This window comes from Gymnoscopelus braueri (assembly GCF_963280865.1).
Source record: "Gymnoscopelus braueri genome assembly, chromosome: 10".
NCBI lineage: Eukaryota > Metazoa > Chordata > Actinopteri > Myctophiformes > Myctophidae > Gymnoscopelus > Gymnoscopelus braueri.
The window spans coordinates 50,864,472-50,880,617 of NC_137611.1; positions in this window are offsets into that span (position 1 = coordinate 50,864,472).

Sequence of the window (16,146 nt, forward strand, 5' to 3'; positions counted from 1 at the left end):
ACGGCCCGCCACTTTTCCAAATACAGCTCTCCCGCTTAGCGGAGAGTGTGGCGGTGTAGAGGGGCTCTCCCCGAACGCGTGCGTACCTCCGAAGTTCCGGCGCCAAGCACCGTCTCCTGTCCAGTGTCCAGTGTCCAATTTGTATACACTATTGTATACACTGGACGGCCCGCCACTTTTCCAAATACAGCTCTCCCGCTTAGCGGAGAGTATGGCGGTGTAGAGGGGCTCTCCCAGAACGCGTGCGTACCTCCGAAGTTCCGGCGCCAAGCACCGTCTCCTGTCCAGTGTCCAGTGTCCAATTTGTATACACTATTGTATACACTGGACGGCCCGCCACTTTTACAAATACAGCTCTCCCGCTTAGCGGAGAGTGTGGCGGTGTAAAGGGGCTCTCCCCGAACGCGTGCGTACCTCCGAAGTTCCGGCGCCAAGCACCGTCTCCTGTCCAGTGTCCAGTGTCCAATTTGTATACACTATTGTCTGAAAACGGACCTTTTCTGACCCCTGACCTCACTGGACGGCCCGCCACTTTTCCAAATACAGCTCTCCCGCTTAGCGGAGAGTGTGGCAGTGTAGAGGGGCTCTCCCCGAAAGCGTGCGTACCTCCGAAGTTCCGGCGCCAAGCACAGTCTCCTGTCCAGTGTCCAGTGTCCAATTTGTATACACTATTGTCTGAAAAGGGACCTTTTCTGACCCCTGACCTCACTGGACGGCCCGCCACTTATCCAAATACAGCTCTCCCGCTTAGCGGAGAGTGTGGCGGTGTAGAGGGGCTCTCCCCGAACGCGTGCGTACCTCCGAAGTTCCGGCGCCAAGCACCGTCTCCTGTCCAGTGTCCAGTGTCCAATTTGTATACACTATTGTATACACTGGACGGCCCGCCACTTTTCCAAATACAGCTCTCCCGCTTAGCGGAGAGTGTGGCGGTGTAGAGGGGCTCTCCCCGAACGTGTGCGTACCTCCGAAGTTCCGGCGCCAAGCACCGTCTCCTGTCCAGTGTCCAATTTGTATACATTATTGTCTGAAAACAGACCTTTTCTGACCCCTGACCTCACTGGACGGCCCGCCACTTTTCCAAATACAGCTCTCCCGCTTAGCGGAGAGTGTGGCGGTGTAAAGGGGCTCTCCCCGAACGCGTGCGTACCTCCGAAGTTCCGGCGCCAAGCACCGTCTCCTGTCCAGTGTCCAGTGTCCAATTTGTATACACTATTGTCTGAAAACGGACCTTTTCTGACCCCTGACCTCACTGGACGGCCCGCCACTTTACCAAATACAGCTCTCCCGCTTGCGTACCTCCGAAGTTCCGGCGCCAAGCACCGTCTCCTGTCCAGTGTCCAGTGTCCAATTTGTATACACTATTGTATACACTGGACGGCCCGCCACTTTTCCAAATACAGCTCTCCCGCTTAGCGGAGAGTGTGGCGGTGTAGAGGGGCTCTCCCCGAACGCGTGCGTACCTCCGAAGTTCCGGCGCCAAGCACCGTCTCCTGTCCAGTGTCCAGTGTCCAATTTGTATACACTATTGTATACACTGGACGGCCCGCCACTTTTCCAAATACAGCTCTCCCACTTAGCGGAGAGTGTGGCGGTGTAAAGGGGCTCTCCCCGAACGCGTGCGTACCTCCGAAGTTCCGGCGCCAAGCACCGTCTCCTGTCCAGTGTCCAGTGTCCAATTTGTATACACTATTGTCTGAAAACGGACCTTTTCTGACCCCTGACCTCACTGGACGGCCCGCCACTTTTCCAAATACAGCTCTCCCGCTTAGCGGAGAGTGTGGCAGTGTAGAGGGGCTCTCCCCGAAAGCGTGCGTACCTCCGAAGTTCCGGCGCCAAGCACAGTCTCCTGTCCAGTGTCCAGTGTCCAATTTGTATACACTATTGTCTGAAAAGGGACCTTTTCTGACCCCTGACCTCACTGGACGGCGCGCCACTTATCCAAATACAGCTCTCCCGCTTAGCGGAGAGTGTGGCGGTGTAGAGGGGCTCTCCCCGAACGCGTGCGTACCTCCGAAGTTCCGGCGCCAAGCACCGTCTCCTGTCCAGTGTCCAGTGTCCAATTTGTATACACTATTGTATACACTGGACGGCCCGCCACTTTTCCAAATACAGCTCTCCCGCTTAGCGGAGAGTGTGGCGGTGTAGAGGGGCTCTCCCCGAACGCGTGCGTACCTCCGAAGTTCCGGCGCCAAGCACCGTCTCCTGTCCAGTGTCCAATTTGTATACATTATTGTCTGAAAACAGACCTTTTCTGACCCCTGACCTCACTGGACGGCCCGCCACTTTTCCAAATACAGCTCTCCCGCTTAGCGGAGAGTGTGGCGGTGTAAAGGGGCTCTCCCCGAACGCGTGCGTACCTCCGAAGTTCCGGCGCCAAGCACCGTCTCCTGTCCAGTGTCCAGTGTCCAATTTGTATACACTATTGTCTGAAAACGGACCTTTTCTGACCCCTGACCTCACTGGACGGCCCGCCACTTTACCAAATACAGCTCTCCCGCTTGCGTACCTCCGAAGTTCCGGCGCCAAGCACCGTCTCCTGTCCAGTGTCCAGTGTCCAATTTGTATACACTATTGTATACACTGGACGGCCCGCCACTTTTCCAAATACAGCTCTCCCGCTTAGCGGAGAGTGTGGCGGTGTAGAGGGGCTCTCCCCGAACGCGTGCGTACCTCCGAAGTTCCGGCGCCAAGCACCGTCTCCTGTCCAGTGTCCAGTGTCCAATTTGTATACACTATTGTATACACTGGACGGCCCGCCACTTTTCCAAATACAGCTCTCCCACTTAGCGGAGAGTGTGGCGGTGTAGAGGGGCTCTCCCCGAACGCGTGCGTACCTCCGAAGTTCCGGAGTCAAGCACCGTGTCCTGTCCAGTGTCCAGTGTCCAATTTGTATACACTATTGTCTGAAAAGGGACCTTTTCTGACCCCTGACCTCACTGGACGGCCCGCCACTTTTCCAAATACAGCTCTCCCGCTTAGCGGAGAGTGTGGCAGTGTAGAGGGGCTCTCCCCGAACGCGTGCGTACCTCCGAAGTTCCGGCGCCAAGCACCGTCTCCTGTCCAGTGTCCAGTGTCCAATTTGTATACACTATTGTCTGAAAAGGGACCTTTTCTGACCCCTGACCTCACTGGACGGCCCGCCACTTTTCCAAATACAGCTCTCCCGCTTAGCGGAGAGTGTGGCAGTGTAGAGGGACTCTCCCCGAACGCGTGCGTACCTCCGAAGTTCCCGGCGCCAAGCACCGTCTCCTGTCCAGTGTCCAGTGTCCAATTTGTATACACTATTGTATACACTGGACGGTCCGCCACTTTTCCAAATACAGCTCTCCCGCTTAGCGGAGACTGTGGCGGTGTAGAGGGGCTCTCCCCGAACGTGTGCGTACCTCCGAAGTTCCGGCGCCAAGCACCGTCTCCTGTCCAGTGTTCAATTTGTATACATTATTGTCTGAAAACAGACCTTTTCTGACCCCTGACCTCACTGGACGGCCCGCCACTTTTCCAAATACAGCTCTCCCGCTTAGCGGAGAGTGTGGCGGTGTAAAGGGGCTCTCCCCGAACGCGTGCGTAACTCCGAAGTTCCGGCGCCAAGCATCGTCTCCTGTCCAGTGTCCAGTGTCCAATTTGTATACACTATTGTCTGAAAACGGACCTTTTCTGACCCCTGACCTCACTGGACGGCCCGCCACTTTACCAAATACAGCTCTCCCGCTTAGCGGAGAGTGTGGCAGTGTAGAGGGGCTCTCCCCGAACGCGTGCGTACCTCCGAAGTTCCGGCGCCAAGCACAGTCTCCTGTCCAGTGTCCAATTTGTATACACTATTGTCTGAAAAGGGACCTTTTCTGACCCCTGACCTCACTGGACGGCCCGCCACTTTTCCAAATACAGCTCTCCCGCTTAGCGGAGAGTGTGGCGGTGTAGAGGGGCTCTCCCCGAACGCGTGCTTACCTCCGAAGTTCCGGCACCAAGCACCGTCTCCTGTCCAGTGTCCAGTGTCCAATTTGTATACACTATTGTATACACTGGACGGCCCGCCACTTTTCCAAATACAGCTCTCCCGCTTAGCGGAGAGTGTGGCGGTGTAGAGGGGCTCTCCCCGAACGCGTGCGTACCTCCGAAGTTCCGGAGTCAAGCACCGTCTCCTGTCCAGTGTCCAGTGTCCAATTTGTATACACTATTGTCTGAAAAGGGACCTTTTCTGACCCCTGACCTCACTGGACGGCCCGCCACTTTTCCAAATACAGCTCTCCCACTTAGCGGAGAGTGTGGCAGTGTAGAGGGGCTCTCCCCGAACGCGTGCGTACCTCCGAAGTTCCGGCGCCAAGCACCGTCTCCTGTCCAGTGTCCAGTGTCCAATTTGTATACACTATTGTCTGAAAACTGACCTTTTCTGACCCCTGACCTCACTGGACGGCCCGCCACTTTTCCAAATACAGCTCTCCCGCTTAGCGGAGAGTGTGGCGGTGTAGAGGGGCTCTCCCCGAACGCGTGCGTACCTCCGAAGTTCCGGCGCCAAGCACCGTCTCCTGTCCAGTGTCCAGTGTCCAATTTGTATACACTATTGTATACACTGGACGGCCCGCCACTTTTCCAAATACAGCTCTCCCGCTTAGCGGAGAGTGTGGCGGTGTAGAGGGGCTCTCCCAGAACGCGTGCGTACCTCCGAAGTTCCGGCGCCAAGCACCGTCTCCTGTCCAGTGTCCAGTGTCCAATTTGTATACACTATTGTATACACTGGACGGCCCGCCACTTTTACAAATACAGCTCTCCCGCTTAGCGGAGAGTGTGGCGGTGTAAAGGGGCTCTCCCCGAACGCGTGCGTACCTCCGAAGTTCCGGCGCCAAGCACCGTCTCCTGTCCAGTGTCCAGTGTCCAATTTGTATACACTATTGTCTGAAAACGGACCTTTTCTGACCCCTGACCTCACTGGACGGCCCGCCACTTTTCCAAATACAGCTCTCCCGCTTAGCGGAGAGTGTGGCAGTGTAGAGGGGCTCTCCCCGAAAGCGTGCGTACCTCCGAAGTTCCGGCGCCAAGCACAGTCTCCTGTCCAGTGTCCAGTGTCCAATTTGTATACACTATTGTCTGAAAAGGGACCTTTTCTGACCCCTGACCTCACTGGACGGCCCGCCACTTATCCAAATACAGCTCTCCCGCTTAGCGGAGAGTTTGGCGGTGTAGAGGGGCTCTCCCCGAACGCGTGCGTACCTCCGAAGTTCCGGCGCCAAGCACCGTCTCCTGTCCAGTGTCCAGTGTCCAATTTGTATACACTATTGTATACACTGGACGGCCCGCCACTTTTCCAAATACAGCTCTCCCGCTTAGCGGAGAGTGTGGCGGTGTAGAGGGGCTCTCCCCGAACGCGTGCGTACCTCCGAAGTTCCGGCGCCAAGCACCGTCTCCTGTCCAGTGTCCAGTGTCCAATTTGTATACACTATTGTATACACTGGACGGCCCGCCACTTTTCCAAATACAGCTCTCCCGCTTAGCGGAGAGTGTGGCGGTGTAGAGGGGCTCTCCCCGAACGCGTGCGTACCTCCGAAGTTCCGGCGCCAAGCACCGTCTCCTGTCCAGTGTCCAGTGTCCAATTTGTATACACTATTGTATACACTGGACGGCCCGCCACTTTTCCAAATACAGCTCTCCCGCTTAGCGGAGAGTGTGGCGGTGTAGAGGGGCTCTCCCCGAACGCGTGCGTACCTCCGAAGTTCCGGCGCCAAGCACCGTCTCCTGTCCAGTGTCCAGTGTCCAATTTGTATACACTATTGTATACACTGGACGGCCCGCCACTTTTACAAATACAGCTCTCCCGCTTAGCGGAGAGTGTGGCGGTGTAAAGGGGCTCTCCCCGAACGCGTGCGTACCTCCGAAGTTCCGGCGCCAAGCACCGTCTCCTGTCCAGTGTCCAGTGTCCAATTTGTATACACTATTGTCTGAAAACGGACCTTTTCTGACCCCTGACCTCACTGGACGGCCCGCCACTTTTCCAAATACAGCTCTCCCGCTTAGCGGAGAGTGTGGCAGTGTAGAGGGACTCTCCCCGAACGCGTGCGTACCTCCGAAGTTCCCGGCGCCAAGCACCGTCTCCTGTCCAGTGTCCAGTGTCCAATTTGTATACACTATTGTATACACTGGACGGCCCGCCACTTTTCCAAATACAGCTCTCCCGCTTAGCGGAGACTGTGGCGGTGTAAAGGGGCTCTCCCCGAACGTGTGCGTACCTCCGAAGTTCCGGCGCCAAGCACCGTCTCCTGTCCAGTGTCCAATTTGTATACATTATTGTCTGAAAACAGACCTTTTCTGACCCCTGACCTCACTGGACGGCCCGCCACTTTTCCAAATACAGCTCTCCCGCTTAGCGGAGAGTGTGGCGGTGTAAAGGGGCTCTCCCCGAACGCGTGCGTACCTCCGAAGTTCCGGCGCCAAGCACCGTCTCCTGTCCAGTGTCCAGTGTCCAATTTGTATACACTATTGTCTGAAAACGGACCTTTTCTGACCCCTGACCTCACTGGACGTTCCGCCACTTTACCAAATACAGCTCTCCCGCTTAGCGGAGAGTGTGGCAGTGTAGAGGGGCTCTCCCCGAACGCGTGCGTACCTCCGAAGTTCCGGCGCCAAGCACAGTCTCCTGTCCAGTGTCCAATTTGTATACACTATTGTCTGAAAAGGGACCTTTTCTGACCCCTGACCTCACTGGACGGCCCGCCACTTTTCCAAATACAGCTCTCCCGCTTAGCGGAGAGTGTGGCGGTGTAGAGGGGCTCTCCCCGAACGCGTGCTTACCTCCGAAGTTCCGGCGCCAAGCACCGTCTCCTGTCCAGTGTCCAGTGTCCAATTTGTATACACTATTGTATACACTGGACGGCCCGCCACTTTTCCAAATACAGCTCTCCCGCTTAGCGGAGAGTGTGGCGGTGTAGAGGGGCTCTCCCCGAACGCGTGCGTACCTCCGAAGTTCCGGAGTCAAGCACCGTCTCCTGTCCAGTGTCCAGTGTCCAATTTGTATACACTATTGTCTGAAAAGGGACCTTTTCTGACCCCTGACCTCACTGGACGGCCCGCCACTTTTCCAAATACAGCTCTCCCGCTTAGCGGAGAGTGTGGCAGTGTAGAGGGGCTCTCCCCGAACGCGTGCGTACCTCCGAAGTTCCGGCGCCAAGCACCGTCTCCTGTCCAGTGTCCAGTGTCCAATTTGTATACACTATTGTCTGAAAACGGACCTTTTCTGACCCCTGACCTCACTGGACGGCCCGCCACTTTTCCAAATACAGCTCTCCCGCTTAGCGGAGAGTGTGGCGGTGTAGAGGGGCTCTCCCCGAACGCGTGCGTACCTCCGAAGTTCCGGCGCCAAGCACCGTCTCCTGTCCAGTGTCCAGTGTCCAATTTGTATACACTATTGTATACACTGGACGGCCCGCCACTTTTCCAAATACAGCTCTCCCGCTTAGCGGAGAGTGTGGCGGTGTAGAGGGGCTCTCCCCGAACGCGTGCGTACCTCCGAAGTTCCGGCGCCAAGCACCGTCTCCTGTCCAGTGTCCAGTGTCCAATTTGTATACACTATTGTATACACTGGACGGCCCGCCACTTTTCCAAATACAGCTCTACCGCTTAGCGGAGAGTGTGGCGGTGTAGAGGGGCTCTCCCCGAACGCGTGCGTACCTCCGAAGTTCCGGCGCCAAACACCGTCTCCTGTCCAGTGTCCAGTGTCCAATTTGTATACACTATTGTCTGAAAACGGACCTTTTCTGACCCCTGACCTCACTGGACGGCCCGCCACTTTTCCAAATACAGCTCTCCCGCTTAGCGGAGAGTGTGGCGGTGTAGAGGGGCTCTCCCCGAACGCGTGCGTACCTCCGAAGTTCCGGCGCCAAGCACCGTCTCCTGACCAGTGTCCAGTGTCCAATTTGTATACACTATTGTATACACTGGACGGCCCGCCACTTTTCCAAATACAGCTCTCCCGCTTAGCGGAGAGTGTGGCGGTGTAGAGGGGCTCTCCCCGAACGCGTGCGTACCTCCGAAGTTCCGGCGCCAAGCACCGTCTCCTGTCCAGTGTCCAGTGTCCAATTTGTATACACTATTGTCTGAAAAGGGACCTTTTCTGACCCCTGACCTCACTGGACGGCCCGCCACTTTTCCAAATACAGCTCTCCCGCTTAGCGGAGAGTGTGGCAGTGTAGAGGGGCTCTCCCCGAACGCGTGCGTACCTCCGAAGTTCCGGCGCCAAGCACCGTCTCCTGTCCAGTGTCCAGTGTCCAATTTGTATACACTATTGTATACACTGGACGGCCCGCCACTTTTCCAAATACAGCTCTCCCGCTTAGCGGAGAGTGTGGCGGTGTAGAGGGGCTCTCCCCGAACGCGTGCGTACCTCCGAAGTTCCGGCGCCAAGCACCGTCTCCTGTCCAGTGTCCAGTGTCCAATTTGTATACACTATTGTATACACTGGACGGCCCGCCACTTTTCCAAATACAGCTCTCCCGCTTAGCGGAGACTGTGGCGGTGTAGAGGGGCTCTCCCCGAACGCGTGCGTACCTCCGAAGTTCCGGCGCCAAGCACCGTCTCCTGTCCAGTGTCCAGTGTCCAATTTGTATACACTATTGTCTGAAAACGGACCTTTTCTGACCCCTGACCTCACTGGACGGCCCGCCACTTTTCCAAATACAGCTCTCCCGCTTAGCGGAGAGTGTGGCAGTGTAGAGGGGCTCTCCCCGAACGCGTGCGTACCTCCGAAGTTCCGGCGCCAAGCACAGTCTCCTGTCCAGTGTCCAGTGTCCAATTTGTATACACTATTGTCTGAAAAGGGACCTTTTCTGACCCCTGACCTCACTGGACGGCCCGCCACTTTTCCAAATACAGCTCTCCCGCTTAGCGGAGAGTGTGGCGGTGTAGAGGGGCTCTCCCCGAACGCGTGCGTACCTCCGAAGTTCCGGCGCCAAGCACCGTCTCCTGTCCAGTGTCCAGTGTCCAATTTGTATACACTATTGTATACACTGGACGGCCCGCCACTTTTCCAAATACAGCTCTCCCGCTTAGCGGAGAGTGTGGCGGTGTAGAGGGGCTCTCCCCGAACGCGTGCGTACCTCCGAAGTTCCGGCGCCAAGCACCGTCTCCTGTCCAGTGTCCAGTGTCCAATTTGTATACACTATTGTCTGAAAAGGGACCTTTTCTGACCCCTGACCTCACTGGACGGCCCGCCACTTTTCCAAATACAGCTCTCCCGCTTAGCGGAGAGTGTGGCGGTGTAGAGGGGCTCTCCCCGAACGCGTGCGTACCTCCGAAGTTCCGGCGCCAAGCACCGTCTCCTGTCCAGTGTCCAGTGTCCAATTTGTATACACTATTGTATACACTGGACGGCCCGCCACTTTTCCAAATACAGCTCTCCCGCTTAGCGGAGAGTGTGGCAGTGTAGAGGGGCTCTCCCCGAACGCGTGCGTACCTCCGAAGTTCCGGCGCCAAGCACCGTCTCCTGTCCAGTGTCCAGTGTCCAATTTGTATACACTATTGTATACACTGGACGGCCCGCCACTTTTCCAAATACAGCTCTCCCGCTTAGCGGAGAGTGTGGCGGTGTAGAGGGGCTCTCCCCGAACGCGTGCGTACCTCCGAAGTTCCGGCGCCAAGCACCGTCTCCTGACCAGTGTCCAGTGTCCAATTTGTATACACTATTGTATACACTGGACGGCCCGCCACTTTTCCAAATACAGCTCTCCCGCTTAGCGGAGAGTGTGGCGGTGTAGAGGGGCTCTCCCCGAACGCGTGCGTACCTCCGAAGTTCCGGCGCCAAGCGCCGTCTCCTGTCCAGTGTCCAGTGTCCAATTTGTATACACTATTGTCTGAAAAGGGACCTTTTCTGACCCCTGACCTCACTGGACGGCCCGCCACTTTTCCAAATACAGCTCTCCCGCTTAACGGAGAGTGTGGCAGTGTAGAGGGGCTCTCCCCGAACGCGTGCGTACCTCCGAAGTTCCGGCGCCAAGCACCGTCTCCTGTCCAGTGTCCAGTGTCCAATTTGTATACACTATTGTATACACTGGACGGCCCGCCACTTTTCCAAATACAGCTCTCCCGCTTAGTGGAGAGTGTGGCGGTGTAGAGGGGCTCTCCCCGAACGCGTGCGTACCTCCGAAGTTCCGGCGCCAAGCACCGTCTCCTGTCCAGTGTCCAGTGTCCAATTTGTATACACTATTGTATACACTGGACGATCCGCCACTTTTCCAAATACAGCTCTCCCGCTTAGCGGAGACTGTGGCGGTGTAGAGGGGCTCTCCCCGAACGCGTGCGTACCTCCGAAGTTCCGGCGCCAAGCACCGTCTCCTGTCCAGTGTCCAGTGTCCAATTTGTATACACTATTGTCTGAAAACGGACCTTTTCTGACCCCTGACCTCACTGGACGGCCCGCCACTTTTCCAAATACAGCTCTCCCGCTTAGCGGAGAGTTTGGCAGTGTAGAGGGGCTCTCCCCGAACGCGTGCGTACCTCCGAAGTTCCGGCGCCAAGCACAGTCTCCTGTCCAGTGTCCAGTGTCCAATTTGTATACACTATTGTCTGAAAAGGGACCTTTTCTGACCCCTGACCTCACTGGACGGCCCGCCACTTTTCCAAATACAGCTCTCCCGCTTAGCGGAGAGTGTGGCGGTGTAGAGGGGCTCTCCCCGAACGCGTGCGTACTTCCGAAGTTCCGGCGCCAAGCACCGTCTCCTGTCCAGTGTCCAGTGTCCAATTTGTATACACTATTGTATACACTGGACGGCCCGCCACTTTTCCAAATACAGCTCTCCCGCTTAGCGGAGAGTGTGGCGGTGTAGAGGGGCTCTCCCCGAACGCGTGCGTACCTCCGAAGTTCCGGCGCCAAGCACCGTCTCCTGTCCAGTGTCCAGTGTCCAATTTGTATACACTATTGTCTGAAAAGGGACCTTTTCTGACCCCTGACCTCACTGGACGGCCCGCCACTTTTCCAAATACAGCTCTCCCGCTTAGCGGAGAGTGTGGCGGTGTAGAGGGGCTCTCCCCGAACGCGTGCGTACCTCCGAAGTTCCGGCGCCAAGCACCGTCTCCTGTCCAGTGTCCAGTGTCCAATTTGTATACACTATTGTATACACTGGACGGCCCGCCACTTTTCCAAATACAGCTCTCCCGCTTAGCGGAGAGTGTGGCAGTGTAGAGGGGCTCTCCCCGAACGCGTGCGTACCTCCGAAGTTCCGGCGCCAAGCACCGTCTCCTGTCCAGTGTCCAGTGTCCAATTTGTATACACTATTGTCTGAAAAGGGACCTTTTCTGACCCCTGACCTCACTGGACGGCCCGCCACTTTTCCAAATACAGCTCTCCCGCTTAGCGGAGAGTGTGGCAGTGTAGAGGGGCTCTCCCCGAACGCGTGCGTACCTCCGAAGTTCCGGCGCCAAGCACCGTCTCCTGTCCAGTGTCCAGTGTCCAATTTGTATACACTATTGTCTGAAAACGGACCTTTTCTGACCCCTGACCTCACTGGACGGCCCGCCACTTTTCCAAATACAGCTCTCCCGCTTAGCGGAGAGTGTGGCGGTGTAGAGGGGCTCTCCCCGAACGCGTGCGTACCTCCGAAGTTCCGGCGCCAAGCACCGTCTCCTGTCCAGTGTCCAGTGTCCAATTTGTATACACTATTGTATACACTGGACGGCCCGCCACTTTTCCAAATACAGCTCTCCCGCTTAGCGGAGAGTGTGGCAGTGTAGAGGGGCTCTCCCCGAACGCGTGCGTACCTCCGAAGTTCCGGCGCCAAGCACCGTCTCCTGTCCAGTGTCCAGTGTCCAATTTGTATACACTATTGTCTGAAAAGGGACCTTTTCTGACCCCTGACCTCACTGGACGGCCCGCCACTTTTCCAAATACAGCTCTCCCGCTTAGCGGAGAGTGTGGCAGTGTAGAGGGGCTCTCCCCGAACGCGTGCGTACCTCCGAAGTTCCGGCGCCAAGCACCGTCTCCTGTCCAGTGTCCAGTGTCCAATTTGTATACACTATTGTCTGAAAACGGACCTTTTCTGACCCCTGACCTCACTGGACGGCCCGCCACTTTTCCAAATACAGCTCTCCCGCTTAGCGGAGAGTGTGGTGGTGTAGAGGGGCTCTCCCCGAACGCGTGCGTACCTCCGAAGTTCCGGCGCCAAGCACCGTCTCCTGTCCAGTGTCCAGTGTCCAATTTGTATACACTATTGTATACACTGGACGGCCCGCCACTTTTCCAAATACAGCTCTCCCGCTTAGCGGAGAGTGTGGCGGTGTAGAGGGGCTCTCCCCGAACGCGTGCTTGCCTCCGAAGTTCCGGCGCCAAGCACCGTCTCCTGTCCAGTGTCCAGTGTCCAATTTGTATACACTATTGTATACACTGGACGGCCCGCCACTTTTCCAAATACAGCTCTCCCGCTTAGCGGAGAGTGTGGCGGTGTAGAGGGGCTCTCCCCGAACGCGTGCGTACCTCCGAAGTTCCGGAGTCAAGCACCGTCTCCTGTCCAGTGTCCAGTGTCCAATTTGTATACACTATTGTCTGAAAAGGGACCTTTTCTGACCCCTGACCTCACTGGACGGCCCGCCACTTTTCCAAATACAGCTCTCCCGCTTAGCGGAGAGTGTGGCAGTGTAGAGGGGCTCTCCCCGAACGCGTGCGTACCTCCGAAGTTCCGGCGCCAAGCACCGTCTCCTGTCCAGTGTCCAGTGTCCAATTTGTATACACTATTGTCTGAAAACGGACCTTTTCTGACCCCTGACCTCACTGGACGGCCCGCCACTTTTCCAAATACAGCTCTCCCGCTTAGCGGAGAGTGTGGCGGTGTAGAGGGGCTCTCCCCGAACGCGTGCGTACCTCCGAAGTTCCGGCGCCAAGCACCGTCTCCTGTCCAGTGTCCAGTGTCCAATTTGTATACACTATTGTATACACTGGACGGCCCGCCACTTTTCCAAATACAGCTCTCCCGCTTAGCGGAGAGTGTGGCGGTGTAGAGGGGCTCTCCCCGAACGCGTGCGTACCTCCGAAGTTCCGGCGCCAAGCACCGTCTCCTGTCCAGTGTCCAGTGTCCAATTTGTATACACTATTGTCTGAAAACGGACCTTTTCTGACCCCTGACCTCACTGGACGGCCCGCCACTTTTCCAAATACAGCTCTCCCGCTTAGCGGAGAGTGTGGCGGTGTAGAGGGGCTCTCCCCGAACGCGTGCGTACCTCCGAAGTTCCGGCGCCAAGCACCGTCTCCTGACCAGTGTCCAGTGTCCAATTTGTATACACTATTGTATACACTGGACGGCCCGCCACTTTTCCAAATACAGCTCTCCCGCTTAGCGGAGAGTGTGGCGGTGTAGAGGGGCTCTCCCCGAACGCGTGCGTACCTCCGAAGTTCCGGCGCCAAGCACCGTCTCCTGTCCAGTGTCCAGTGTCCAATTTGTATACACTATTGTCTGAAAAGGGACCTTTTCTGACCCCTGACCTCACTGGACGGCCCGCCACTTTTCCAAATACAGCTCTCCCGCTTAGCGGAGAGTGTGGCAGTGTAGAGGGGCTCTCCCCGAACGCGTGCGTACCTCCGAAGTTCCGGCGCCAAGCACCGTCTCCTGTCCAGTGTCCAGTGTCCAATTTGTATACACTATTGTATACACTGGACGGCCCGCCACTTTTCCAAATACAGCTCTCCCGCTTAGCGGAGAGTGTGGCGGTGTAGAGGGGCTCTCCCCGAACGCGTGCGTACCTCCGAAGTTCCGGCGCCAAGCACCGTCTCCTGACCAGTGTCCAGTGTCCAATTTGTATACACTATTGTATACACTGGACGGCCCGCCACTTTTCCAAATACAGCTCTCCCGCTTAGCGGAGAGTGTGGCGGTGTAGAGGGGCTCTCCCCGAACGCGTGCGTACCTCCGAAGTTCCGGCGCCAAGCGCCGTCTCCTGTCCAGTGTCCAGTGTCCAATTTGTATACACTATTGTCTGAAAAGGGACCTTTTCTGACCCCTGACCTCACTGGACGGCCCGCCACTTTTCCAAATACAGCTCTCCCGCTTAACGGAGAGTGTGGCAGTGTAGAGGGGCTCTCCCCGAACGCGTGCGTACCTCCGAAGTTCCGGCGCCAAGCACCGTCTCCTGTCCAGTGTCCAGTGTCCAATTTGTATACACTATTGTATACACTGGACGGCCCGCCACTTTTCCAAATACAGCTCTCCCGCTTAGCGGAGAGTGTGGCGGTGTAGAGGGGCTCTCCCCGAACGCGTGCGTACCTCCGAAGTTCCGGCGCCAAGCACCGTCTCCTGTCCAGTGTCCAGTGTCCAATTTGTATACACTATTGTATACACTGGACGATCCGCCACTTTTCCAAATACAGCTCTCCCGCTTAGCGGAGACTGTGGCGGTGTAGAGGGGCTCTCCCCGAACGCGTGCGTACCTCCGAAGTTCCGGCGCCAAGCACCGTCTCCTGTCCAGTGTCCAGTGTCCAATTTGTATACACTATTGTCTGAAAACTGACCTTTTCTGACCCCTGACCTCACTGGACGGCCCGCCACTTTTCCAAATACAGCTCTCCCGCTTAGCGGAGAGTTTGGCAGTGTAGAGGGGCTCTCCCCGAACGCGTGCGTACCTCCGAAGTTCCGGCGCCAAGCACAGTCTCCTGTCCAGTGTCCAGTGTCCAATTTGTATACACTATTGTCTGAAAAGGGACCTTTTCTGACCCCTGACCTCACTGGACGGCCCGCCACTTTTCCAAATACAGCTCTCCCGCTTAGCGGAGAGTGTGGCGGTGTAGAGGGGCTCTCCCCGAACGCGTGCGTACTTCCGAAGTTCCGGCGCCAAGCACCGTCTCCTGTCCAGTGTCCAGTGTCCAATTTGTATACACTATTGTATACACTGGACGGCCCGCCACTTTTCCAAATACAGCTCTCCCGCTTAGCGGAGAGTGTGGCGGTGTAGAGGGGCTCTCCCCGAACGCGTGCGTACCTCCGAAGTTCCGGCGCCAAGCACCGTCTCCTGTCCAGTGTCCAGTGTCCAATTTGTATACACTATTGTCTGAAAAGGGACCTTTTCTGACCCCTGACCTCACTGGACGGCCCGCCACTTTTCCAAATACAGCTCTCCCGCTTAGCGGAGAGTGTGGCGGTGTAGAGGGGCTCTCCCCGAACGCGTGCGTACCTCCGAAGTTCCGGCGCCAAGCACCGTCTCCTGTCCAGTGTCCAGTGTCCAATTTGTATACACTATTGTATACACTGGACGGCCCGCCACTTTTCCAAATACAGCTCTCCCGCTTAGCGGAGAGTGTGGCAGTGTAGAGGGGCTCTCCCCGAACGCGTGCGTACCTCCGAAGTTCCGGCGCCAAGCACCGTCTCCTGTCCAGTGTCCAGTGTCCAATTTGTATACACTATTGTCTGAAAAGGGACCTTTTCTGACCCCTGACCTCACTGGACGGCCCGCCACTTTTCCAAATACAGCTCTCCCGCTTAGCGGAGAGTGTGGCAGTGTAGAGGGGCTCTCCCCGAACGCGTGCGTACCTCCGAAGTTCCGGCGCCAAGCACCGTCTCCTGTCCAGTGTCCAGTGTCCAATTTGTATACACTATTGTCTGAAAACGGACCTTTTCTGACCCCTGACCTCACTGGACGGCCCGCCACTTTTCCAAATACAGCTCTCCCGCTTAGCGGAGAGTGTGGCGGTGTAGAGGGGCTCTCCCCGAACGCGTGCGTACCTCCGAAGTTCCGGCGCCAAGCACCGTCTCCTGTCCAGTGTCCAGTGTCCAATTTGTATACACTATTGTATACACTGGACGGCCCGCCACTTTTCCAAATACAGCTCTCCCGCTTAGCGGAGAGTGTGGCAGTGTAGAGGGGCTCTCCCCGAACGCGTGCGTACCTCCGAAGTTCCGGCGCCAAGCACCGTCTCCTGTCCAGTGTCCAGTGTCCAATTTGTATACACTATTGTCTGAAAAGGGACCTTTTCTGACCCCTGACCTCACTGGACGGCCCGCCACTTTTCCAAATACAGCTCTCCCGCTTAGCGGAGAGTGTGGCAGTGTAGAGGGGCTCTCCCCGAACGCGTGCGTACCTCCGAAGTTCCGGCGCCAAGCACCGTCTCCTGTCCAGTGTCCAGTGTCCAATTTGTATACACTATTGTCTGAAAACGGACCTTTTCTGACCCCTGACCTCACTGGACGG